We start from the raw sequence: 27,280 nt of genomic DNA, 5'->3' as shown, positions 1-27,280 counted from the left end.
TTATTTTTTTTCTTTTCTGTCTCCCTCCTTTCCCTTATTCCCCTCGTTTGATTCATGCTTTACCATTCTTTATATTCCATGCCCAGTTTTTTGCTGGGCATGTGATGTAAAGAATATTTGTTATTTCTATATAATTTATGTTCTCTGTAGAAACATAGTGTATTATGACAATGTATAGCTACTCATATTGCTGATTTTATTGACTGAATTCTTTCAATCACATCTACTTATGATTGTGTTCATTTACGCCATATATTATCCTGATTTATACTTCTGTGCATGCTTGCTCTTAAATTACCATTGTTGTGTTGTTACTGATTAAAGTTTATTGCTTTTTTGTTGTTATATTCCTGATGTGCTGAGCCTAAAGGTTATATAGGTGGATCAGATCTCTAACTTGCCTAACAAACTTTAAATAACAATCTTTGTAAGTTAAACACCATATGCACTCCAGAGTCTTTGAGAGGTTCTGCAGGCAACTCCAAGCAGATCATGCTACTAAGAAGCAGGCTGATTTTAAAACATGAAACCTGGTAAAATCTTCTGACACATCATGGTCTCCAGCTCTTGCCTCCCATGTCTAATCTCCTCAAATGCCAGGAAGTACTGGACAAATGAGTCAGTGGGGCTGAGCTTAATAGTTTTGGGAAAAATGGGTGGCCAAAAATAGCATGAACATTTTTAACATCCGTTATATATTTTCATTCTCATATTAGCCCCTTTCTTACTTAATGAGCTTCTAGGTATCTCCCGTACTTGCTCTAAATGGGCGGGAGGGGTCTTTACACAGTTAATTCTGATATCTTGTTATAGCCAATATGCTTCAACAAAACCACATAGAACTGAAGTTTCTCAGAATACTGAACAACAATAATAACCAGGTTCTCGCCTTAGAAATTACATTGTTAACACACCACCTCAGTTATAACTATTTCTGAACATTTAGCTGGGTAGGAGGACTAATATATGCCGCTCTTTTCTGGCCATATCAAGGGTCACAAAGGAAATACAGGGGTCCTAATGGAAAAATGAAAAGTCAGCAAGCAAAGGAGAGTAGTGCTGAAACCGAGTTCATCCTCAAGTCTTGGTGAGTACCTTCATGAAGTAGACCCTGTTTTTCACAAAATCTCACTAAGGTGACACTGATATATAGGCTGTATTTATATGACATACGTGATGGACAGAAGTAAATCAAAAATAAAAAAGATAGCTGGGTGCACAAGACCCAGGATAAAAAAGTGTCCAATCCTAGTAGGCACACTGGTGCCAGGACTGGAAAAAATGACAGTGTAGAATCCTCAAAATACGGAAACATTCCTACAATGGGGCTAGGCCAGGCCCAGGGGGAGGATGGCCCCCCTGTTGTAGAAGGAAGTAGCAGTCCACAAAAATCACAAAAAATGATTGGCCAAAGAAGAGCCATAAAGATGATAGAGTGAACTGTTGAGGAGAAGAAAGAAATTTTGTATTGCTACTATTCTGTGAAAAGCCCAGAATTTCCAGACACAATATATACAAAATAATTAAGAGAGAAATTAGAGGAAAGAAAATACTTCTGCAGGAACAACTGTCAAAAGCTTCAAATAAAAAATTGAGTTCATTAATACAACATATTTCTGATAAACAGTATATAGACCAAGAAACTTTGATCTGTTTGGAACAAAATAAACTACATCACAGCATGATGGGGCAAGTCCCTGGAACAAGGAAAAGCAAGAAGATCAGGAGACACGTAAAGAGCAAATATGGGCATGGGAAAGGAAAAGAGATTTAATATGGTGTAATATTTATGTAAAGGAGAAAACAAAACTAACCAATGCAAAAAGAGCAGCACCAAAGATATTTGAAGAGAAATACAGGCAAAGGAACTCAGACATGGAAATCTTTACAATACAAAAAAATAAGAAGACTAAGAGGTAAAGTAGAAAAAGAGATTAGTAATAGTGAAGTCAAAGAAATAGAAATTGAGGTTATGGAGCAGCTGCAAAGAGAAGGATTCAGTGTAGAAAATTGAATGCAGTAATCACCACAACAGGATAGAGCAATGGATATCCAAATTAAGGGGAAACCAGTGCAACAGGAAGCAATTGGTCAGGTGCCATATCAAGATATTTTGGAGCCTTCCATAGGAAACCAGTATAAATGTTCACTTGAAGCTAGACAGCATGGAAAGGAACAGGAAACTGTGGAAACTCTGATGCAGTCTATGTTGAGGAGTGATAGGCCAGTGAGTTCCCATATCACAGAGCAACAAATGACACAGGATGAAATTGAAGAGAATGTGCCACAGGAAGATGCTGTAGAACTTAGGTTCATAGGTTAGTACTAAGCTAACTGCCCTTGTGAGCCATGTTAAGCCTAGCCAATTATCCCTTGTGAGACTCAAACCCTGCACCTCGTGTGTGTAAGGCAGACACCTTAATCATTAGGCCACCCTCCCAACCCTTTCTATAGAATGCCCACAGGAAATGGAAAATAAGGGATGTGCCCTCAGTTTGGAATAAAATGAGCAAAGAGAAGAGTTGCTTGATTTAATTGACATGGATAGATATATTAAAGATCAATGAGAGAAATAGACTGCAGAAGGTCAGTCATCATCATCTCCTTTCGGCTTATCCCAGTTAGTGGTCGCCACGGTGGAACAATGGCCGGCAGAACAATTGGCAGTGAAGTTTTATGGTGTTGAGTTGCAGCCCGGCACCCAACCTACCACAGAAGGCACATACATGCACACACTCACACCTAGGGCCAATTTAGAGTGTTCAGTCCACCTACAGCATGTCTTTGGGATGTGGAAGGAAAACGAAGCACCTGGATGAAACCCATGTGATCACAGGGAGGACATGCAGACTCCGCAAAGAAGGCACCCCAGCCAAGAATCGAACCAGAGAACCTCTTGCAGTGAGGTGGCAATGCTAACCGCTGCACCACCATGGCCGCCCTAGAGTGCAGAAGGTCAATAAAACCCCAAAAAAGTATTATGTCTGATAAAACAAATGAATGCAGTAATTAGGACTGGCCATAGAGATCCATGTGATGTAACAGAGGTAAACAGGATATACTACTGTGCTGCTAAATTAATAACTGATAAAGTTCTACCACAAGATCACAGGGTAGTGAAGGAAAGGAAGGGGAGAAATCGAATGCCATCATGGAGTTATCAAATAGAGAAAACTATAAAGCAATTAAGACAAGAAGTGTCACTGTTAGAATATTATAGAAGAAGGAATAGATCAACAAAAATACTAAAAAAGATAGATGTGATTAAAGCAATGCATAGTATTAGAACAGACTAGGATCTATCATGCACTATCACAAATAACAAACTAAAAATTTCAGCACAGGTGGAAAAACTTAGAAGACACACAGATAAATATAAGGAAAAAGTACAAAATAAGCAATTTATTGATGACCCAAAAAAGTTTTATACAGAATTGGGAAATAAGGTAAAAGAAATTGAAAGACCACCAAAAAAAGAGGAAGAAGATACATTTTGGAGAAGTATCTATGAAGATCCTGTGGAACATAACAAAGATGCTAAATGGATAGAAGTAAAAGAAAGAATAAAAAAGTTTAAAGGTACAGGATATGAAATGGGAAGAAATAACAACCAGTGAGATGGAAACAAAGTTAAGAAAAGCCTCTATCTGGAAAACCCCAGGCCCAGATGCAGTACCTAACTTTTGGTTAAAAGTATTAACATCTTTGCACAAGGATTTAGCCATGAGTGAGAACTATTTATATGCGCACCCTGAACAGACACCTCACTGGTTAACAACAGGCAAAACAATGCTCTTACTTAAGAGTGAACCTGCAAGCTACCCTAAAAATTATAGACCAATAACTAGCCTTCTGCCGATGTATAAACTATACACAAGAACTGATGCCGACAGAGTTTATAGTCATTTAGAAGAAAACTCAATTATGGCAGTAGAACAAAAGGGCAATAAAAGAAAGTCATATGGAACAAAGGATCATTTGTTGTTAAAGTTATAGTGGAGAACTGTAAAAAGGGGAGGAATCTAAGTATGGCATGGACTGACTACAGAAAAGCATTTGATAGTATCCCACATTCATGGATAAAAGAGTGCTTAAAATGTATAAGATATACCCTACACTGATTGACTACATTACAGTAACCATGAAACAATGGCAGACAACTTAGCAATTAAGCCATGATAAAGGACAGATTATTATCCCAGGGATAAAAATTCAAAAGGGGATATTCCAGGGTGACTCTCTGTCACCGTTGCTATTCTGTCTTGCTATTAATCCATTAAACAGCTTAGGCCATGGCTACAATTTGGCTCCTAGAAAACAACAAAGTCTAATGACTTCTCATCTTCTCTTTGTTGATGATTTAAAACTGTATAGCTCATCAGATGAGGAACAGAAAGTATAGCTGCACGTTGTCAAAACTTTTTCAGATGATATTAGAATGCCATTTGGTCTTGATAAATGTGCAAAAGCAACCTTTAAAAAGGAAAACTGCAGCACCAGGAAAACATCAGTTTGGGACAAGAATGTGATATTAAAGAACTTGAGCAAGAGAGAGTGTATAAATATGTGGGAACTGATGAAGGATTAGTAATAAAACATGAACAAATGTGAATAAAACTCGGTAAGGAATACTTCAGAAGTCTTAACGTAATCCTGAGAACAGCATTGACATCTAGGAACAAGATCCATGCTATAAATCAATTTGCTCTTCCTGTCCTAATGTACAGGTTTGGAGTGATTGGCTGGCCCCAAAAAGTGTTGGATAGATTAGAAATTAAAACAAGAAGAATTCTTCATGCTCACCAAATGATTTATAAGAATCAGTGTATACTAAGATTATATATTCCCTGTTCCGAAGGAGGAATGGTCCTCCTTGAAATTGATTACATGTATAGATCTGCAATCGTGGGACTCCACACATATCTACTGACTTCACAAGATCCAAATGTAGTGAAAGTTTTGAAACATGAGGAGAATAAATCTAAGATGACTTCTCTGCTTAATTTAGAAGAAGCATATCGACATCAAGCAGGAATGGAAATCAAACCAGAAGTACATAAATACCAGGAAGAAATTGAATATGCCAAAAAACAAAAGAAAGAATATAAGGTGAAGGACCAGATGAGAAGGCAAGACATGTGGAAAAAAACATAAATATAGTTGCAAGTATAGAAAACTTCTGGAAGAGCCTCATGTTGCTCAAGAAGGAACGCATGAATGGTTAAGGAGAGGCGAAATGAAAGGTTAATATTGGCAGCCGAAGATAGTGGGCTACTTACACAATGGTTTACAAAATCCATTGAACATGTGCGAGAAACAGACAAATGTAGGTTTTGTAAAACCGAATTGGAAACAGTCACACATCTTGTTGCTGGTTGCGACACACTAATGGCAGAAGGACTGCATATTGAAAGGCATAATAATGTGGCGAGACTGTTGCACTGGAGATTGTGCAAACATTATGGTATCGAAGTGGCTGAAAAACACTGGAAACATGAGCCACAAAGCATCGTAGAAAATGATGAAGTTTATATCACATGGAATCACCCATTGCCAACAGTTCAAAAGATAGATGCTAGAAAACTGGATATAGTGGTCCAAGAAAAGAAGACAAAAGTAGCATTGATCATTGAAATCACCACACCCAGTGACTATAGTGTCTTGCATACAGAGAGACACAAAGTCATAAAATACCAGGATCTCCAGGCAGAAACGAGAGCAATATGGAAGAAAGATACCCAGACAGTTCCAATAGTAATAGGAGCAGTGGGTCTTATAAAAAATAATTTACAGTCATATTTAGATATGTTCTTGGCTGGAGTGCGGGGAGTTCCTTCTGTGTGGAGTCTGCATGTCCTCCCCGCGGTTGGGTGGGCGTTCGAAAGACATGCGTAAATGGGCGTGCCTTCATTGAAGGTTGAATGTCGAGCTGGCACCTCGGCATTCGTCAAAATCTACTGCCAATTATTAGCAGACCAGAGTTCCGCTGTGGCGACCCCTAACCGGGAAAATCCGAAAGACAACAACAACAACCAATCCATGTAACCCCGTATGAATTGCAGAAGGAGTCATTACTGGACACATCGCAGGTGCTGCGAAGAGCACTTTTGGCTGACATCAAAGATTGAAACAATACTAATTTCATGAACTTTAATCATACTTTGACTTAGGAATGGGGTCCATTCTCATCATGGTATTAGAAATCCAAAAGATTTGGAGACATTAGAAGAAGCAGTCATACTTCTCAACTGTCCTGAATTTTGTAGAATGTCCAGATTTTTGCCTTATAGTTTTGGCCTTTTTCCTCATAAAATGTTTGGTTTTCTGGCAATTTCTTTACAATTAAAGAGCACTCTGCAACAGTATCTGACCACTATGAGAATATAAGCAGCTAACCCCAAAATCCATACAAGGTATTTGAATCTGCAATTAGTAGTACTGGTACAGAGCAAAATGGGAAATGTCAGCCCCACTAACAACTTATATCTACCATGGGAACAGGACAACCAGTAGGAAAATGCCTTGCACTTTGCTGTAGTGTCTGTAAGGCAAACGGTGATATTGTAGTTGAGGGCCTCACCAGTTCCATTCGTGCAGAAGTGGGCGTGTCGCAAATTGAGTGACAACCTAGTCTGCATATTTAATTTGCTCGTGCATTCATGGGATAAAAATATTAAATGTACACAAACGACCGATTTCTTCCCTGCCCCTCATAAAAATATGATGTTAAGTTTCATTATTTAATGCAGTTCAGAAACTAAATGTTGTTGAAAAACTGGCGACCATACTTTAGCCTTGCCACCTTTTTAGTTGCCCAGACTGGGACATTTTTGTGGTAAAATGAGATTTTGCAGGACAAACAGTATATCTATCCCATTTCTTTACCATTAGTATTTACTGAGCTGCAGTGCCCCCTCGAGCTAACATGCCGAATACCAGGAGAATATTCATGAAGTCAGTGTGAAGACATCGCTATGAATATTCACTTATTATTCGAACAGGAATAAACAACAGCAGATGCCATTTGAATACAGTTTTTTTATGTTGGCAAAACAGTAAGTTAGGTTCTTTTCGGTGGTCGTGGGTATGGTTTGTCCTGCAAAATCTCGTTTCCCATTTTGGAGATGGGAGGATGAGAGGCACGATTCACTGTAGACCGACAGGTTTTTTTTCCGACGATATTGTAGTCAAGGGCCTCACCAGTTCAGTGCCCTTTTTTTCGGTTGTACATTCGGAGGGAATGCATATTCATGAATGACATATCAGGGGAGTGGGTTTGGGGCGGGGCTTGCTACTGTGCATCTGGTGAGGCCCTCAACTACAATATCACCAGGCAAACATCTAGGCTGCATAAGCATAATGGCCCTGGCGTAGTCTAGTGTGTGGCCCCTTGATGGAGTAGGGGGTCTTATTGGGCGAAATAGGTATAACTGGACCGGGGGCATAAGTATATGGTAAGAAAGCAGCAGCCCATTAGCCAGCTTTATGAAAAGTAGGCAAGGTTAATAATCATAATATTATGCCTAAATTATGGCACATACCTCTCAAGTATAAAGTATTTTGTAGAAGGTCCCTATTTTTGTTTCATATTTTTTCCATTCCTCATAATAGTTTTGATTTTCCAGTAAATGGCTGAGGATTACAGTCAATCAATAGTACCAGACATCAGAGTTTCATACTTATTGTTCAGGAAGTGCATATTTATGCAAAACCTGCTCTTCTATTATTTACTTATTTTATTTTACATTTGTTGACCGCTGAAGTCCGACTAAGGATATATGTTCATTTTCAGCGGAGGCCCGGGGAGAAAAGCTCAAATAATACAGGCAATAAAATTACAATTAACACGTAACATTTGGCTTACAAACTGTAGTAGATAATAATATACAGTATTTTTAAGAGAATAAAGTAATATTTAAAATGGGCACTGTTTTTTATTCGCCGTTTGTTCCCCTACTTAACCAGAATGTTTGAGCAAACAAGTTGAAAGGCCATGTTATTAGCAGAAGAATATTTGGATGATCCAACTAGATTTGTGAAAATTCTAACACATTTTTAATTGTCGGTCTGTGGGAGTATGAATTATGAATTTATATCTTCACATACATCAAAAACATCTAACAGCTGTACGACGTGAATGTTTGCTGCTGTAGTAATTCTACAAATCAAAAGTTCAATTGTAAATTCATAGACAGCGAACGGGTAAATTTCCGGTGTTCTATCGTCGTCCTTCTGCAGCCATAGCAACGCAGTAAGCACGCGCAAAATCAGTGTTGGTATGGTGCCCTCGGTTTCTGGGGGTACGTGGCGGAGGGTGGCACGGCACGGTTGAATTTGCAGATGTACCCTGGACAAGTGTATTTCTTTACGTAAGTGAAAAAGTAATTTGAGTTTCTGTAGTAAATTATTTCTGAAAAAAAGTACTGTAGTTTAGCACAGTGTGTCGGCAGGTACATTACTAGAAAGGAGTGTGATGTCTGCATTATCGTAGTCCTTGGGGGGGGGGGGGGGGGGTGCTGTGCGGTTTAGAGCCCTCATTGCTTTAAATGCATAGATCACGTAGGAAGATATAACTAGAAAGACCTATAATAGATTGAACAGATGCCCTTGCTGCGTGTGAACTCACTGTAACTGTTATTTGAGGGCACGTCAGGCTAGAGAAAAATTGTAATGCTCCGTTCCACTCGAAGTCTAGGAAAAAATTATCAGGATGGGACGTTCTGCATGGAAAAAAGTGAGAAACAAAGACATGCATTATATGGATTGGTCACTCTTAATTGGCCGTGTGTGTGTTTGTGTGTGTGTGAGAGAGAGAGAGAGAGTGTATGCGTGGTATGGAAGAAACACCAGCGGCAGGGCTAGTTACTAGGCGGTTTGAATATTGGCTGTAGATGATTGTTACTGTTGAAGTGACACCCCGACCCCACGTGCAAAAAATGGGAAAAGGTAGCTCTCAGCCTTCCATCTCCAAAATGAGGAACACTAGCCCTCATAATGTGGAACAAATGGGCAAAATGTGGAACACATATTAATGGCTTACTAACAACTTCAACTAGTAAGGTCATACAATGACTTAATATGATTCATTTCTATTTACAATGGATTTAACTTAAACAATTCCTAACACTGAATGTGTGACAGAGTCTTTCAATGTGGAACTTTGAGGAACTTCGAGGGACGTGAACTTTTTAAGACCCCAAATGAAGTATGTTCCTCGTAATGAGGTACACTTGAGATTTGTGGATGGATGGATAGTTTTAGTTCTAATTATATAGGTGAAAATATATATTGTACTGGCCAAGACTGATCGCTACTCAGATCGGTTAAACTAAGTCACGCAAGTATTTTATTAACATAATTTTAAAAGTAGGGTCAGTCAGATAAATTTGCAGAAACTGTCAAACTGCATTGTAGTTGCATTTTAAACTTTAATACTTTAATAGGGTGTAGCAGAGTATTATTTGATTTAGTCATTCGGAAATCTATATACTTTTTCCATGATAGCTGGTGTACTTAATTGATTTCTGACATTTTCTAGCATATTTGCTACTGTATGTGTTGTCTGGCTGGTGGCTGCAGCTCCCCATCTTGTCTTGGTGGAAGGTGCACTAGCGCTATGTGGGTGGACTAGATTGCTTTGGTAAACTGCTTTCTGTCTCTGAGAAAGTGTTGTAACAATATCTTTAGAAACCGAGGTGTACAAATGGTGCTTTACTGTTATTGAGTATTGAAAACTAGATCTTAGGCATCTTTGCACTCACGGTTTAATTAGTAAACTATTCATTTATTTATTTAACATTTGTTTACTGGGAAGGTCCAACTGGATCAAAAAGAACCCATTTTCAGCGGAGGCCCCGAGAGAAAAGCTCCAGTTACATACGGATATGTACAAACTTTATACAGATTACATACAGATTGCATGAGTTACATGCAGACATGTACAAACTTTATACAGAAAACATAAAAATTGCATGCATTTCAAGTACATACACAGATGTAAAAACATAAAAAACTTTATACAGATAGCAAAGAATGACTTGAGTTCAAGAAAGCAGGTACATCGATATAAGGCAGATGGTAACTAGTCAAGTAATTGATATAAATATGAAAGTAAATGATACAGTGAGTGGAGTACAGATGGAGAGAGAGAGTGAACATGAGTTGCAGTCTTAGATGTAGATGTGTCAGTTTTAGTTCTATCTCTTCAAAGTGCAGATGATGGATTTGTTGTCATTGTACCATGTTTGAAATATGAGTAGCTGGCTAGCCACCAGGACCTTCACATATTTTCCTGAATAAAGTTAGTCTATAAGGAGCTGCTGCATTTTGGATCATAGTATTTCAGTTTTGTTACAATATAGACTTCTAGTGGGCTGGATTATGATATACAATAATCATTCATAGCTGATTTTCACTCTCTTCTTCTTTACTGCTGCTGAGCAGTAGAGCTATAATTTTTTTTTCAACAACCTACTTTTATTTTTATCACTGCCATGTCTGCAAGCAGTGCAGTCCTCATGTATGGTGCTTATTATCATGTAAATTTTTCTTTCTATGAGGAGAACCGCACCCACAGACTCAAAAGGCATGTTTATTTCTTCATGGTTTGGAGTTTCCTACATTTTAACAAGACTCTGGGACTATTTACAGGTTTTTAAATATTTTTATACATAATTTCTGAGTCTGACCACATAGGGTCTGGCATGTTGAAATAATTCTGATTGTTTAGTCTGCCTCTAGGTGTTCTACAATGCAGTACTTGTCTGTAAAACATTACATCAGACAGGCCTATTTTTTTCCTAAAGCTCCTGTCACTGCATTGATTCTGCATGCATACACTATTGTCTTTCATTCATTTTTAAGTAACATTTCATGCCATTCAGTGACTACTTAAAACACAAACAGTGCAAATGCCACAGAACAGACTTTCAAAATGCTTTTTACTGCCGCTTATTTTTAGAATGGCTAACTTACAGTGTTTTTTTAAAGCCTGAATTGTACTCCTTTGACTCCTTTCCCATTTTCCCATCCCCCTTCACACCTAACTTCCCCAGCTGTCAAAGTTGTTGTTTGTTCTTCTTTCGGTTTTTCCTGGTTAGAGGTCGCCACAGCGGAACTCCGGTCTGCTAATGATTGGCAGTAGATGTTTATGGTGCCAAGGTGCCAGCCCGACGCCCAACCTTCAACGAAGGCATTCCCATTCATGTATGTCTTTCAAACGCCACTCGACCATGGGGAGGACATGCAGACTCCACACAGAAGGCGCTCCAGCCGAGAATCGAACAGGAGAACTTCTTGCTGTGAGGCGACACCGCTACTGATGCACCATCGGGTAATTTGAGCTGTTACCTAATGTGATTGAGAGCTTATAGCAGGAGATTTGACTCATGCACTGTTTCCTTGTTCTAGTTATTCAGTAAGGCAATTAATAGAATATTGATGAAACTAATAAACAGTTAAGTATATACATCTTATCTACATCATCTAAAAATAATTAAAAAGAACATTTATGAAAAAAAGGAACTAAGTAAATAACATAAAATAATAAAAATAAACACATGTTGGGTTGGGTTAACGCTAATAAGTATAACTATAACAGCTACGGTTAACAAACTGTAGGTTCAATGTAAACTCTGTTACTATGTCCTTCTATGTAATTTAACCATAGAAACCATCTGTTTACACATTTTTGTTTTTCTCTAATATGGCTATCTCTGTGCCAGCTGTTATCCCTGCTATCAAACCTATGAAGTCCTTCCTACTAGCTTCCCGATGTTGCTTCCATCTGTTCATAATTGTCTTCTTAGCTGCTACGCTTATCATTGAAAAGAACTCCAGTTAAGTAGTGAAAATATGTGGTTCTGTTCAATACTCCAAAGTCAAATTTTCTTTCTTTACTTCTAATTTGTTATCCCTTTCACTGCATCTTTAATGGATTCTCTAAATGAGAACAAGCCTTAAGATGACCAATGGGAGGTTGGGAGGGTGGCTTAATGGCTAAGGTGTTTGCCTTACAAACACAAGGTGCAGCATTTGAGTCTCACAAGGGATAACTAGCTAGGCTTAAAATGGCTCGCAGGGGCAGTTAGCCTAGTAGTAAACTGTGAACCTATGAACTATAAGAAAACATGCTTCTGTTTCAGCCATGGTCTCACTTCTGCAATCTTCAGCAATTACCTAAATGTGCTGGATAAATTGCATTTAATTTTGCTGGTGTGTGAAAATATTTATAGTGTTTTGTTGTGTTACCACTGTTATGTGTGCAATGCAAACTTTTCTGATAGCCTTCCTTGCAATTACTTGATATGTATTTGCTCAAAGAGTAAACTGTCTTACGCCATAGAAAATGATAAAATTAAAATGTAGTTAATCACAAGGCAAATTCTGCTGGTATATTTCTAAGCTTTTATTAATGACTAATAAATACTTTTTTTGTATGAATGATGTTTTAGAAGTATTTATGTTTGTGGCTGTCTAGATGGATTTCAGAACAACAGAATTAGAAGTAGAATATTCTCGCAAGACTTAATCAGTTATGCTTAGTTATTTTATAGCAAACTGCGGTTTTAGAACAATGCAACAATAAACCAAAAAACTGTTCTATGGAAAGCACGGAGGAAAGCTCAGACACAGGCTTTTATGTTAAGCGCTTTCCTTCTTTTTAATATTCACAAGAACTTCTTCAGAATAAAAACCCATCACCACACCACCATTTTTAAATATAGTGCCATTAAAACCACATGATCTTTGGAACCAATCATTTCTTGTTTTTTTAGTTCCTGAGTTAAAGCAACACTGTTAAAAATATTACATGGTATCAAAGAGTATCTCATTAAAAACAAGTGTCAATACAAAACACTCTTACATTGTAAAAAATACAAGCCTTTAAAATCTCTGCAAAAAGCATTTCACATTTCCAGATTCATTTAATCCCAGTTATTTGTCTGCACAAAATTTAACCTACCAATATATCTCACAGCATTCTAATAAAACATTACTAACATTTAAGTAACCCAGGAACTGAAAGACAAGGAATGAATGGTTCCAAAGATTATGTGGTTTTAATGGCACTTCATTTAAAAATGGTGTTGTGATGGGGTTTTATCCTGAAGAAATTCTTGTGAATATTAAAAAGAATGAACGTGCTTAAATAAAAACCCGCGTCCAAGCTTTCATTCCTTCTTTCCAGCAGAAAAGTTTTTTTTTTGTTTATGCTTAGTTATTTTGCCTTTCTCACCAGCAGTTCAGTTTTTTAATTCATTGTATATTTGCAGATAAATGTATACCATAACAATTGAATTGTTTAATTAAAAAAAAAAAAAAAATTGTTGTAGACAGTAAGTATGTATTTAAAATAATCATTAATGACTTTGGTTTCACAGTTTAAACACAAGACATGCTGTAGATAGATTGGTGACTTCAAATTGTCTATAAGTTGTTAGGCGGTGTGTGTGTGTGTGTGTGTGTGTGTGTGTGTGTGTGTGTGTGTGTGTGTGTGTGTGTGTGTGTGTGATATGAAATAAAGGCCTGGCAATCTTCTCCCATTTTACTTTGCCTAGTAAACTCATTGGATGGCAGTCACTGTTAATGGGTCGTTATAGGACTCAGCTGTGACTCATGAGCACGGATGGATTACCAAAATGCGTACAAGTTTAAGATACTGGCTTGGTGTATTCAACTTTACCTGAAGTGCAGTAATATGAACATCCTTAAAATCATCACATTTGGAGTGCTCAGCACTACTTCTTAGGCAAAGTGACAGAGTGAAAGATAAGACTGTCACACTTTTTCAGGTTGGGCTTTAGAGCCCTCACTTGTATATGACTTGTGAGTTCTTGGACAGAATAAAAAAGGAACTTAAAAAAGTCTTAATGCTTGGAAAGTTCTGCTCATTTACAGTTTTGATAAGCCATTTTCCCTTTCATAGGATCATAGGATCGTAGGAGGTTGCTAGGCTGTCGGCCCTGAGGCCCTTATAAGCCTACCCAAGAGTTTAGCCCATGTTTAGACAAGTCAGCACCCAAAGCCCTTGTCCAGCAGAGACACAGGTAGAATCCCAGGAGTGTATTTTCTGTCTCCCATACAGTTATCCAGTTTGAGCTTAAAAAGGGATAATGAGGTACTCTGCTTGACGTGGAGAGGGAGTCTATTCCACAGATGGGAGAGTCTCTGGCACACAAATCTGTCCTGCCAACATATTGGTATCACAGACCAGGTTGAGGTCACACGTACGGGTTGTTTGAGTGGAGCTTGACTTATGGATGTGCAGCAGTCCCTTCAAGGTGGGGCCTGAGATTGCTTTGTATGCCAGACAGAGGTTACCTCTGAGGAGTCTGTATGAAAGTGAGTAGAGGGACAGGGCTTTTAGCCTATCTGTGTAGGGTAGGTGTTTGAGGCCCTGGATTTTCCTGGTGAGGAACATCTGTGGTCTCTCCAGCTGCTGCATGTGCTTTACTAGGTACATGCCGAAGGTGGTGTTGCACTCAATAATTGGCCTTATAAGGGAAGAATACAGGGTTGTTTTGATCTCCTTGTCCCTGGATGAGATACCCTTACTTATGAGGTGGGCCATGTAGAAAGATTTCCGTACAGTGGAAGCAACATGGTGGTCAAAAGTCAGGTTGCTATCATCCTGGGTGCCCAAATCCCTCAATACTGGTTCTGTACTTAGGACATTGTTATTAATGTGATAATATGTGGGGATATCACTGTCCCCAAAGGGGATGATGATACATTTTTTGGCATTCAGCTTGAGGCTATGTTTCTGGCACCAGTCATTAGTTTGGGTGAGACCTTCTTGGAGGGCGTCCACATCACTTGGGGAATTGATGACTGTGCCCAGCTTGCAGTCATCTGCAAAGTTGGTCAGCCGTAGCCCACTGGTTTTGGCCTGCACCTCAGAGAAGTATTTCTCAAATAACAGATGCCCCAAGACCGATTGCTGGGGTACGCCGCTCATTACGGGTCTACTGCTTGAGGTGGCTTCCCCTATTTTGATTAGGTGGGTTCTGTCAGTGAGCTGGTTTGCTACCCATCTGTTAACATCTGGAAGCCTAGTTGAGAGAGTTTATCTACTATGTCTGAGTGAGGAATAGTGTCAGTAGCTTTGGCCATGTCAAGGTAGGTGGTGTGCACCATCCTCCCCTCATCCATGGCTTTGTTGACTGTCTCAAAGAAGTCGATCAGATTTAACAGACATGACCTCTCCTTGACAAAGCCAAACTGTCTGGGGTCGAGTGTTTGGAGTTTGCCAATATCCCTGTTAATGAGTTCCATAATAATCCGTTCCATGGCCTTGCAGATCAGCCTAGTTAGGAATTTCCTGGATCAGTGGACGCTCCACCTTTGTGTAAAGGGATGAGACTGGTTGTTCATGTAGGATGTAGCCAGGGATGTTATCGGGCCCCATGGAGACTGTATTTTTTGCCTTTGAGAGGGCAGTGATGACCTGTTCCCTAGAGATAAGTGGTGGGGGGCAGATACTGGAGATGTCCTAATTTACTGATGGGAGACAGAGGGGAGAAGTTTTCGCTGAATCTGTCAGCCAGTAGATTGGCTATATCTACAGCATTTGTGTATGTGGTGTCCTTGACCACCAGTTCTGAACATATCTGGGTGCTTCCTTTGAGATTGCAGACATATGTGAAGAAGGCCTTATGATTGTCTGTAGTAGATGTGGCCAATTTGGACTCGAAATTGGCTTTAGAGGATTTCTCTGGTGCTCTTATTTGCTTGTTCAGACTAAGGAGAGATTGCTTCCAACTTGGCACCTGCACCTTTTTGGTCCTGGACAGCATTTTTTCTTTAAATTCACAGTGAGCTGAATGGATTATTAGTTACATAGCATTTTTAGTGGTATTATGTGACCAGCCATGTGGCATTCAGACAGGAAATGGATTTTCCTTGTTCTTTCACTCATAGCTGGTTCACACAAGTGAAGTTGCTTCTTTTTTTCTTTTTTCACGAATGAAGTATTATTTCCAGTGTGCAGTCTTTGGGCTGAGGTTCAAGTTTGTATCTTCAGTTTGCAGGCTATCCACAGCACACAGGATCAGACTCAACACACATCCCCTTATTTTCAGTCCTTTTTGTAAAGTATTAGTACTTGATATGGGATTTTAAACTGCTGAAAATATAAATATGAGGGAATACAGACTTTTTCAGTTTAAACACATTTATATCCACAATTACTCATTAAACTTTTTACTTTATGGTTTCTCTTTTCGTTTGTCACATATATTGTGACAGTTTAACAGCAGTTTTTCTATTTTGTGTTAGGGGCATCTGTAGATTCCCCATGAACATTTCCTGTTAATTCTGTCACTATAAGCATGTAGTGACCAGTACGGCAAACAGAAGAAGCAAAACTTAAAAAGAGAGAATATTTAAGTAAACTGCTCGCTTTTATTATAACTCATTCTGATTCAGCATTTTGTTTTACCTTCAAGGGGATAGTCACATGGATAAAACCAACTCATTGTAAAAAAAATCTACAAGCAATTAGCTCTTCATTTAGGTAATACAGTGAAAAATAACATTTTCTGTTTAAGACATTAAAACACAAACACCTATTCAAGCTTTTATCAATGTATTTTTTATAGAGCTAAAAATTCAACATTCTCTAGCCAGTGCAATATCACCAACATTTGTCTTTTGGAAAATATATAAGCCCTGTAGCCTCTTAATCCTGCTGTGTTCCCTCCCTCAAAAAAAAAAAAAAAAAAATATATATATATATATATATATATATATATATATATATATATATATATATATATATATATTCAGCTGCTCTTACTGTAACTGTCTTAGTTGCTGTTCTGCGTGCTATCTGTTCAGTTGTTCTTACTCTGCACTTATTACTTACTGCTTGTTAGTAGCCTTGTAATTTAATGCCTTCTGCACTTGTTTTTCAGTCATTTGTTAATTTAATTGAATTTAATTAAACTGTATTTGCCATAATATTGATACACGTGTGCTAGCCTGCACTGCATTTAAATTGTATTTACTGCTGTTTTAGCTGCTTTTCTGTAAAAAAAGAAAAAAAAGATCCTAGCTTGTTTCCTGCCTTTCCTGTAACTTGTCTAGTCCAGATACAGACTTGTTGTATTAGGTAACCTATCTACCACAAGAGGAGTGGTTCCTGGCCCAGAAATTGTAGCTACTGGCCGTTTGGGCAGTTTTTTCCCATCTCTTTCAACTTTCTGGTTTAAAAGCTGCACTTGCGCTGTTTCCCACCTTTCCTGTTACTAGCCTAGTCCAGATACAGAGTTGCTTTATCCAGGACTGTTGGTAAGCTTCTAAGCCTCGCAAGCCTTTCTGTGTTGGAGGGAAGCCTTCTAGCTTATCAGTGGGAGTGGTAAGCACTAGGTAGCCTTTCTACCACAGGAGGAGAGGTTTCTGGCCCAGGAATTACAGTTTATTGGCAGTTTGGGAAGCTCTTCCATATCTTTCAACCTTCTGATTTAAAAGCCTGTGTTTGTGCTTGTTTCCTGCCTTTCCTGTTACTAGTCTAGTCCAGGTACAGATTTGCTGTATCCAGGACTCTTTGTAAGCTTCTGAGCCCGCCCCCAAGCCTTTCTGTGTTGGAGGGAAGCCTTCTAGCTTATCAGTGGGAGTGGTAAGCATCAGGTAGCCTATCTACCACGGGAAGAGTGGGTTTTGGCCCATAAATTGTAGTTTATTGGCCGTTTAGACAGTTTTCAATCTCTTTCAACTTGCTGGCTTAAAAGCCTGCATTTGCACTTGTTTCCCACCTTTCCTGTAACTAGTCTAGTCCAGGTACAGATTTGCTGTATCCAGGACTCTTTGTAAACTTCTGAGCCCCCCAAGCCTTTCTGTGTTGGAGGGAAGCCTTCTAGCTTATCAGTGGGAGTGGTAAGCATTAGGTTGCCTATCTACCACAAGAGGAGTGGTTTCTGGCCCAGAAATTGTAGCTACTGGCCGTTTGGGCAGTTTTTTCCCCTCTCTTTCAACTTTCTGGTTTAAAAGCTGCACCTGCGCTGTTTCCCACCTTTCCTGTTACTAGCCTAGTACAGATACAGAGTTGCTGTATCCAGGACTGTTGGTAAGCTTCTGAGCCTCACAAGCCTTTCTGTGTTGGAGGGAAGCCTTCTAGCCTATCTACCACAAGAGGAGTGGTTCTGGCACAGAAATTGTAGTTTATTGGCTGTTTGGGCAGTTTTTTCCATCTCTCTCAACTTTCTGGTTTTAAAGCCCGTCTTTGTGCTTGATCCCCACCTTTCTTATAACTAGTCTAGTCCAGGTACAGATTTGCTGCATCCAGGACTGTTTGTAAGCTTCTGGGAGTGGTAAGTACTAAGTAGCCTGTCTACCACAAGAGTGGAGTGGTTCTTGGCCCAGGAATTGTAGTTTATTGATCATTCGGGAAGTTGTCCATCTCTTTCAACTTTCTGTTTTAAAAGATCACATCTGCGCTTGTTTCCCATCTTTCCTGTAACTAACCTACTGGAAAGCACCAGAAAGCCTTAAACTGATACAAGCCTTCTAGCTTAAAAGAGAAACTTTGGAGTGATTATCAGTTTTCTGTATTTTCTTGCTGTACTTAACTGTTTTCCGCCTAAACGCTGATTTTTCCAGCACTTACTGTGATTTAAAAGCTTGTTTTTTTCACATATTGTACCTATTTGACTGCCTGCACTTTTAAAATGTTGTTTTTTGTTTAAATAAATTGTTTAACTGTTGTAGGCTACACACTAAAGTGCAATAGCCTTTTCTGATCGCTTGTAGTCGTTTAAAGTTGCTTTAAGTGTCCTTTTTACTATTTCTGCATTATCTTTAAAAAAAAAAAAACAAACACAAAAAAAAAAATTTCTTGTTTCCCGCCTTTCTAAGTAGTATAGTCCAGTTTTCAGGCTAGTGCTGAATTCAGGGCTGTGTTACAAGTTTCTGAGTTGCCCATACCTTACTTGGATAGAGGGAAGTTTCTGTGTTCACCTGTTAAGAGAGGGGAACTTTGAGCAGTCATCTGTCCCTGGAGGAGTGGTTCCAGCCCAGAAGTTAGTAGTTTAAAAAACGCATTTGCACGGTTTTGTGCGCCGGGCAGCACCGGTTAGCTAGGGTTAAATTATTCCCAGCTCCACTAAGTCTCCTCTTCAGTTTTTCACTTGAAACTAGTCTAACTCTCAACCTAAGCACTCAAAAAGCATCCCACAGTCCAGCACTTGCTCAGACCTAATAGCAAGCACTAATATACCCCAACATTTGACTGCCCAGCAGGGCAAGGCTCTTTATCCACCCCTCACGAACCAAGCGACTAAGCAGCTCACCCTATTATTCAGGCATTACCAAAGGGCAACTTCAGGTGTACTCTCCAGTCCAGCTGGTGAATCTGGGTATCCTGAGTCAGTGTTACAACTGCCTCATGTACACAGACAGCCCTCTCCTCCTATCACAAAACAGTAACATATACGAGAGATGCAGTTATACAGCCAAACTGGAGGCTAAGGTCTCTCCACCCAAGACTGGAACAGACAGTCATGAGGAGAAGGTTAACACTTGCACCACACCTCCAGCCTCACATAGACCTACTAAACCAGCACTGGCAAAAAATACACATAAATACACAAAATCATACTGGAAGGCTGTAAATAAAAACCTGCAAAATCATCAGAGAGCGCCAAAGCAGATACCCACAAAACCTGCACCTCCCGTCACAAACCAGACAACACATAAAACACAAAATCAATGTGCCGCACAATCACAGCCCTGAAGGAGAAATAACATACTTAACACACTAGTAATAGGTGACTTAATAGTCAGGCACACTGACGCCCCACTCACTAGCCTGGACAAGGAGAAGGTTACTGTTAGCTGCCTATCGGGAGCCAGAATCCGCCACATAACACAAGCACTCAGGTCACTCCAGAACAAGTACAAATATGACTCTGTCATTGATGTCCTTCAAGGATGCATCTGCAGTCCTTACAAATGGGTTGTCCTGTCGTCAGGCAGCCCTTCGGTCGGCCGGATTCCAAAGTCTGGGTCTGGCTTCGGCTGGTGTCGCACTTCACCCGACGTCATTGCGGCAGTTTTTCGGGTATAAAGGCATCAGCCGACGCCATTTTCCTCAGTCTTTCTTGCCGCGTGGTGCCCGAAGCAGAAGCTGTTCGCAAGTGCCGGTCGGTCAGATCCAGAGATTACTACTACCGAATATTACTTCGAAGACTTCTAAAAAGCTAAGTACCCCGTTGGGACTCTTTCTTGCCTCAGCCGATGTCAGAGAAAGTGAATAACTGTTTATCTTGTGGGAAACAAATACCTCATAAAGATTTCCACTCCTACTGCATACATTGTTTAGGCCCAGACCACGACGTAGCAGCTTGTCTAGCCTGTGCTTCTTTTAACCGACGGACGCTTAGACGTCGGTCGGAGTTTGCTGAACAGATTTTCGGCTCCGATTTTGCCTATATTATGCCGTCGGATCCTCCGACAACGCAAATTACCAAAAAACGCAAAGAAAAGGACCGACACTCGCGGTCCGCGGTTTCGGCCGAAACCGCGGTTAAGCAAACCGCGAGTGTCTCGGTTTCGGCCGAAACCGAGCAAGCGGTTCTTTCTTCAGCCGAAACCTTGCCTTCTACCGAGGCCTCTTCTAACCTGGTAGAATCGGCTTCTGAAATCCAACCTTCTGTTGCGGTTTCACAGGAATTATCAGACACCATTCCCCTGGATATTTCAACCCCTGCACGTGGAGCTGCTAGGCCTCCTGCAGCAATGTCTATTAAGGCCTTTGCCAGGGCTAAAGCAGCCAAAGCATCAAAAACGGTGCCTGCCAAACCCCCCTCTCACAGGCCCAGCACCAGCTCCCATATGCTTTCTTTGGCTGAGGATCTCATCTCTTTAATTCGTGGATCCCAGCCTCATCCAGACAGGTCCTCTCTCCCTCCTCCAGAAAAGAGGCCTAGAGCAGAGCCCCCCGAGCCAGTATCCACAGATGATTCCTCTGATGACTCAGAACATACAGACCCTCCTGAGGCTCCTTATTCTCCTTACGAAGACTCTGATGCAAAATGTGGCTATGATGCACTGGAGGCTTCCTTTAGATCAGCCATGACTGGCACAGTTATCAGGAGGCATGCATGGTTGAAAGAACAGGCATTACCAGACCATGTCAAATCAAAACTTTTGGATGCTCCCATGGACAAGGTCAATTTATTTGGTTCCCCTGCACAGCAGGTACTAAAAAAGATGGAAGAGAAGGCAAAATCTGTACAAACAGTGAAAGATTTCTTACAGGTTCAACCTCCAAGGTTTAGCAGGAACTGGCCCTCCAAGAATTGGTCCTTTCCGGACTCCTCTAAGACACAAAGAGGCAGGAATAGGCGCTCTAGAGGCAGAAACCAATCCAGGGGTGCCTACAGGGGACGCCAGTGGCAAGGTAACAACCAGCGAGGCACGGATGCAGCCACCACCACTACAACAACTCAATCACAGTGACTTGGCGGTGGCACCGCCTACCAGGGAACAACTAGAAGCACCCTTAGGCGGAAAGCTAACCTTATTTTCAAAGAACTGGCATTGCATCACAAGAGAAAATGGATTTTGCAAACTATAGACCAAGGTTACAGGTTCCATTTCCATACTCTACCAGGAAAGAGAGGAATGCCAAACCTACCACCTACTCAAAGGGCAGAAGCTCTAAAGCAAATATCTCAATTATTAAGAATGAGAGCTGTGGAAAAGGTACCATCTATGGAGCAAGGAAAGGATTTTACTCAGACTCTTCCTGGTACCAAGAAAAGAAAACAAATGGAGGCCTATTCTAGACCTGTCCGCTTTAAACACATTCCTCATTGTTCCAAAATTCAAAATGCTGACCCTACAGCAGCTTCTTCCCATGCTGGGCAAGGAGTCTTGGCTGGTAACTCTAGATCTCAAGGAGGCATACCTGCACGTCCCCATACGACCAATTTGCAGAAGATACCTCAGATTTCTTGCAGGATCAGAGCATTATCAATTCTCAGCATTGCCCTTTGGCTTATCTACTGCGCCCAGAGTGTTCACGAAATGCCTGGCATCAGTAATCGCTCATTGCAGACTTCAGGGGATTCAAATTTATCCCTACCTGGACGACTGCCTGATACAAGCGGACAACAAAAGCAAGCTAACAGAAGACTTACAAAGAGTCATTTACCTGCTGCAAGCCCTGGGATATACAAAAGTCAAGGCTGATTCCATCCCAAAGAATAACCTTTCTGGGTGCAGAACTGGACACATCAAAACAAATGGTATTCCTAACTGCAGAAAAGAAAGAGCAACTACCTCTCTACTTCTTGGCATTAACAAAGCAGAACCATCTAACTGCAAGAAAAGTGCTACAAGCTCTAGGCTTCATGGCATCCTGCATAATACTGGTCCCTCATGCCAGACTGCATATGAGAAAGCTACAGTGGTACCTAAAGAATTTGTGGTCCCAACACAAGCACAGCCTAGAAACCAAAATTCCAATAATCCCATGCCTGAAGCAAGAGTTCCTATGGTGGGCTCAGGCCTGTCAATCAAACACAGGATTGCCCTTCTGCAACAGTCAACCAAGACAAACCATCACGACAGATGCCTCAGACCTCGGTTGGGGGGCACACATGCTGGGCAAGTGCATTCAAGGCCTATGGACTCAAGACCAGCTGCACCTGCACATAAATCTAAAGGAAATGCTGGCAGTAAAATTGGCAATCCAGTCATTCAGGCCTTTTCTCCAAGAAGGTCAGTTGATGATAAGGACAGACAACACCACAGTTATGTGGTACATCAACAAACAGGGAGGCACACACTCATATCCTCTATGCCGGCTGGCACTGGACCTATGGGATGTGGCTCTGAGCTACAACATTCAGTTACAAGCAATTTTTGTACCGGGGAAAGAAAACATTCTAGCAGACATATTAAGCAGAACTACCACAGATGCCCACGAATGGATGCTGCATCCGGACATCTTCAAAGCCATCACAAGAGAATGGGGATTACCACAAATAGACTTGTTTGCATCCCCACTCAATCACCAGCTACAGAAATTCTGCACAAGGACGTACCACCCACTTGCTTGGAAGGTGGACTCCCTATCTTTCAGTTGGAAAAACCTGACAGCATACGCATTCCCACCACTTCCTTTGATGCACAAGGTGCTTCTGAAGATCAAAGAGGAACGTCCGAGGATCATTCTGATAGCTCCAGACTGGCCAAGACAACATTGGTATCCATTGCTGAGGAGCATGTCTCGGGAACAAATGTGGACACTGCCCCTGATCCCATTACTGTTAACACAGAACAACTACAACATCCTGCATCCAAACCTGAAAACTCTGCAGCTAACTGCCTGGAACATTACATAACAGCAATTAACCCAAATTTATCCCAAAGGGTTAAAGACATAATCCTGGAGGCTCGTAGACCTTCAACAAGAAAGAATTATGCAGCAAAATGGAAAAGATATCTCATTTGGAGTACTGCAAAGGGGCAAGATGTGACACTGGTGAACATAGCCAACATCCTAGAGTACTTGGCAGAGCTCTTCCATACAGGCCTGTCCTATTCTTCCATCAAGATAGATGCATCAGCTATTTCAGCAGAATACAGCTTGGATCCTCCTGTCTTCTCTCATCCTCTGCTCAGACAGTTTCTGAGAGGAATTAAAATGTGAAACCTCCCAGGAAACCTCCATTGCCAGCATGGGACTTGAACTTTGTGCTAGAAAAATTGACACTTCCCCCTTTCGAACCAGCAGCAACAGCAGAATTACAATACTTATCCTGGAAGACTGCTTTCCTGCTGGCAATAACTTCAGCAAGAAGGGTCTCTGAACTACAGGCATTAATGGCAGTGCAACCCTTCCTGATCTTCCATCAAGATAGAGTGTCCATGAGAACAAATCCTACATTTATGCCTAAGGTGGTATCCAGAGTCTCTTTAAATCAGGCTATCCACCTACCTACATTCTTCCCCAACCCACAGAACAGGGAAGAAAGACTCTTGCATACCTTGGATGTACATAGACAATTACGCTACTACCTGGACAGGACCAAAACCAATAGAAAAACTGACCAGCTTCTGGTAGCATATGCAACAGGAAAGGAAGGAAAACCAATTTCAAAACAGACAATCTCCAAATGGATAGGAAATTGCATTAGATTTTGTTACTCCTACCATGGAAAGAAAACTCCAGAGAACATCAGGCCTCACTCCACAAGGGCTACAGCCACTACCACAGCTTTCTTACGAGGAGTGGCTACCAAGGACATTATAGAGGCTGCTACTTGGACCTCCGTGCATACATTTGCCAAGCATTACAATTTACCTTTATACTCTAGATCCCGAGCAGGCTTTGCCACTGCTGTTTTGCAAGGGATCCTAACTACACCATAATCTCTACTCTTTTCCTCCTCCCCTAGTTTAGCTATGGTATTCTACCCATTTGTAAGGACTGCAGATGCATCCTTGAAGGACATAGTACAGTTTTGTACCTACCATAAATGTAGATGTCCGATAGGAATGCATCTGCAGTCAGGATTACCCACCCACCTTCCCCTCTGAGGTACTCCTAGGGTATTGTTGATCTATTATGGTGTATTTGTTTGTATATATGTACATACATGCTTATTTTATGTGTTTGCTCTCTACTATTTGGAAACTTTGGCATTTATCCAAATTTAGCCATCCAAGAGGGCACCTGGCATCTGGGGCAAGAAACACTGAGGAAAATGGCGTCGGCTGATGCCTTTATACCCGAAAAACTGCCGCAATGGTGTCGGGTGAGGTGCAACACCAGCGAAGCCAGATTCCTCCTCCCCTAGTTTAGCTATGGTATTCTACCCATTTGTAAAGACTGCAGATGCATCCTTGAAGGACATAGTACAGTTTTGTACCTACCATAAATGTAGATTTCCGAGAGGAGTGCATCTGCAGTCAGGATTACCCACCACCTTCCCTCTGAGGTACTCCTAGGGTATTGTTGATCTATTATGGTGTATTTGTTTGTATATATGTACATACATGCTTATTTTATGTGTTTGCTCTCACTATTTGGAAACGGCATTTATCCAAATTTAGCCATCCAAGAGGGCACCTGGCATCTGAAACACTGAGGAAAATGGCGTCGGCTGATGCCTTTATACCCAAAAACTGCGTGAATGACGTCGGGTGAAGTGCAACACCAGCCAAGCCAGACCCAGACTTTGGAATCACGACCAAGGGCTGCCTGACGACAGGACAACCCATTTGTAAGGACTGCAGATGCATTCCTATCGGACATCTACATTTATGGTAGGTACAAAACTGTACTTTCACAGGAATGACCTGATCACCCCTGACTACATGAAAGAGACATGCAGCTCTCTGATCATGTCAGCCCAGGCTATGGACCTCACAGTAGCATCCTGCCCTCACCAAGAAGGACCTCAGTATAAAGACAAAACAGCACAAGTAACAATGGGTTATGCATTCAATCTATGCCGGCTGGCACTGGACCTATGGGATGTGGCTCTGAGCTACAACATTCAGTTACAAGCAATTTTTGTACCGGGGAAAGAAAACATTCTAGCAGGCATATTAAGCAGAACTACCACAGATGCCCACGAATGGATGCTGCATCCGGACATCTTCAAAGCCATCACAAGAGAATGGGGATTACCACAAATAGACTTGTTTGCATCCCCACTCAATCACCAGCTACAGAAATTCTGCACAAGGACGTACCACCCACTTGCTTGGAAGGTGGACTCCCTATCTTTCAGTTGGAAAAACCTGACAGCATACGCATTCCCACCACTTCCTTTGATGCACAAGGTGCTTCTGAAGATCAAAGAGGAACGTCCGAGGATCATTCTGATAGCTCCAGACTGGCCAAGACAACATTGGTATCCATTGCTGAGGAGCATGTCTCGGGAACAAATGTGGACACTACCCCTGATCCCATTACTGTTAACACAGAACAACTACAACATCCTGCATCCAAACCTGAAAACTCTGCAGCTAACTGCCTGGAACATTACATAACAGCAATTAACCCAAATTTATCCCAAAGGGTTAAAGACATAATCCTGGAGGCTCGTAGACCTTCAACAAGAAAGAATTATGCAGCAAAATGGAAAAGATATCTCATTTGGAGTACTGCAAAGGGGCAAGATGTGACACTGGTGAACATAGCCAACATCCTAGAGTACTTGGCAGAGCTCTTCCATACAGGCCTGTCCTATTCTTCCATCAAGATACATGCATCAGCTATTTCAGCAGAATACAGCTTGGATCCTCCTGTCTTCTCTCATCCTCTGCTCAGACAGTTTCTGAGAGGAATTAAAAATGTGAAACCTCCCAGGAAACCTCCATTGCCAGCATGGGACTTGAACTTTGTGCTAGAAAAATTGACACTTCCCCTTTCGAACCAGCAGCAACAGCAGAATTACAATACTTATCCTGGAAGACTGCTTTCCTGCTGGCAATAACTTCAGCAAGAAGGGTCTCTGAACTACAGGCATTAATGGCAGTGAAACCCTTCCTGATCTTCCATCAAGATAGAGTGTCCATGAGAACAAATCCTACATTTATGCCTAAGGTGGTATCCAGAGTCTCTTTAAATCAGGCTATCCACCTACCTACATTCTTCCCCAACCCACAGAACAGGGGAGAAAGACTCTTGCATACCTTGGATGTACATAGACAATTACGCTACTACCTGGACAGGACCAAAACCAATAGAAAAACTGACCAGCTTCTGGTAGCATATGCAACAGGAAAGGAAGGAAAACCAATTTCAAAACAGACAATCTCCAAATGGATAGGAAATTGCATTAGATTTTGTTACTCCTACCATGGAAAGAAAACTCCAGAGAACATCAGGCCTCACTCCACAAGGGCTACAGCCACTACCACAGCTTTCTTATGAGGAGTGGCTACCAAGGACATTATAGAGGCTGCTACTTGGACCTCCGTGCATACATTTGCCAAGCATTACAATTTACCTTTATACTCTAGATCCCGAGCAGGCTTTGCCACTGCTGTTTTGCAAGGGATCCTAACTACACCATAATCTCTACTCTTTTCCTCCTCCCCTAGTTTAGCTATGGTATTCTACCCATTTGTAAGGACTGCAGATGCATCCTTGAAGGACATAGTACAGTTTTGTACCTACCATAAATGTAGATGTCCGATAGGAATGCATCTGCAGTCAGGATTACCCACCCACCTTCCCCTCTGAGGTACTCCTAGGGTATTGTTGATCTATTATGGTGTATTTGTTTGTATATATGTACATACATGCTTATTTTAT

At 40.9% G+C, this 27,280-nt stretch overlaps 1 protein-coding gene across 4 annotated transcripts in view; it reads left to right on the top strand.

The window, feature by feature from the left end:
* TTLL7 (tubulin tyrosine ligase like 7) overlaps positions 1 to 27,280 on the top strand; it is a 1,782,535-nt gene that overhangs the window by 426,482 nt on the left and 1,328,773 nt on the right. The window contains exon 1 of one of the 4 annotated variants that reach the window (XM_044073410.1): positions 8,317 to 8,369. The exons of the other annotated variants lie outside the window; for them this stretch is intronic. The gene's annotated coding sequence lies outside the window, so the exon portion shown is untranslated. Of the gene's footprint in view, positions 1 to 8,316; positions 8,370 to 27,280 lie in introns of those variants that run through there. 4 annotated transcript variants of the gene reach the window in all.

The sequence above is a fragment of the Protopterus annectens genome, chromosome 5.part1, assembly GCF_019279795.1.
Source record: "Protopterus annectens isolate FY-2018-M chromosome 5.part1, PAN1.0, whole genome shotgun sequence".
In the NCBI taxonomy this organism is placed as follows: domain Eukaryota; kingdom Metazoa; phylum Chordata; order Ceratodontiformes; family Protopteridae; genus Protopterus; species Protopterus annectens.
Note: the sequence above shows the minus strand (reverse complement) of the source record. Positions and strands in the feature narration are given on the sequence as shown.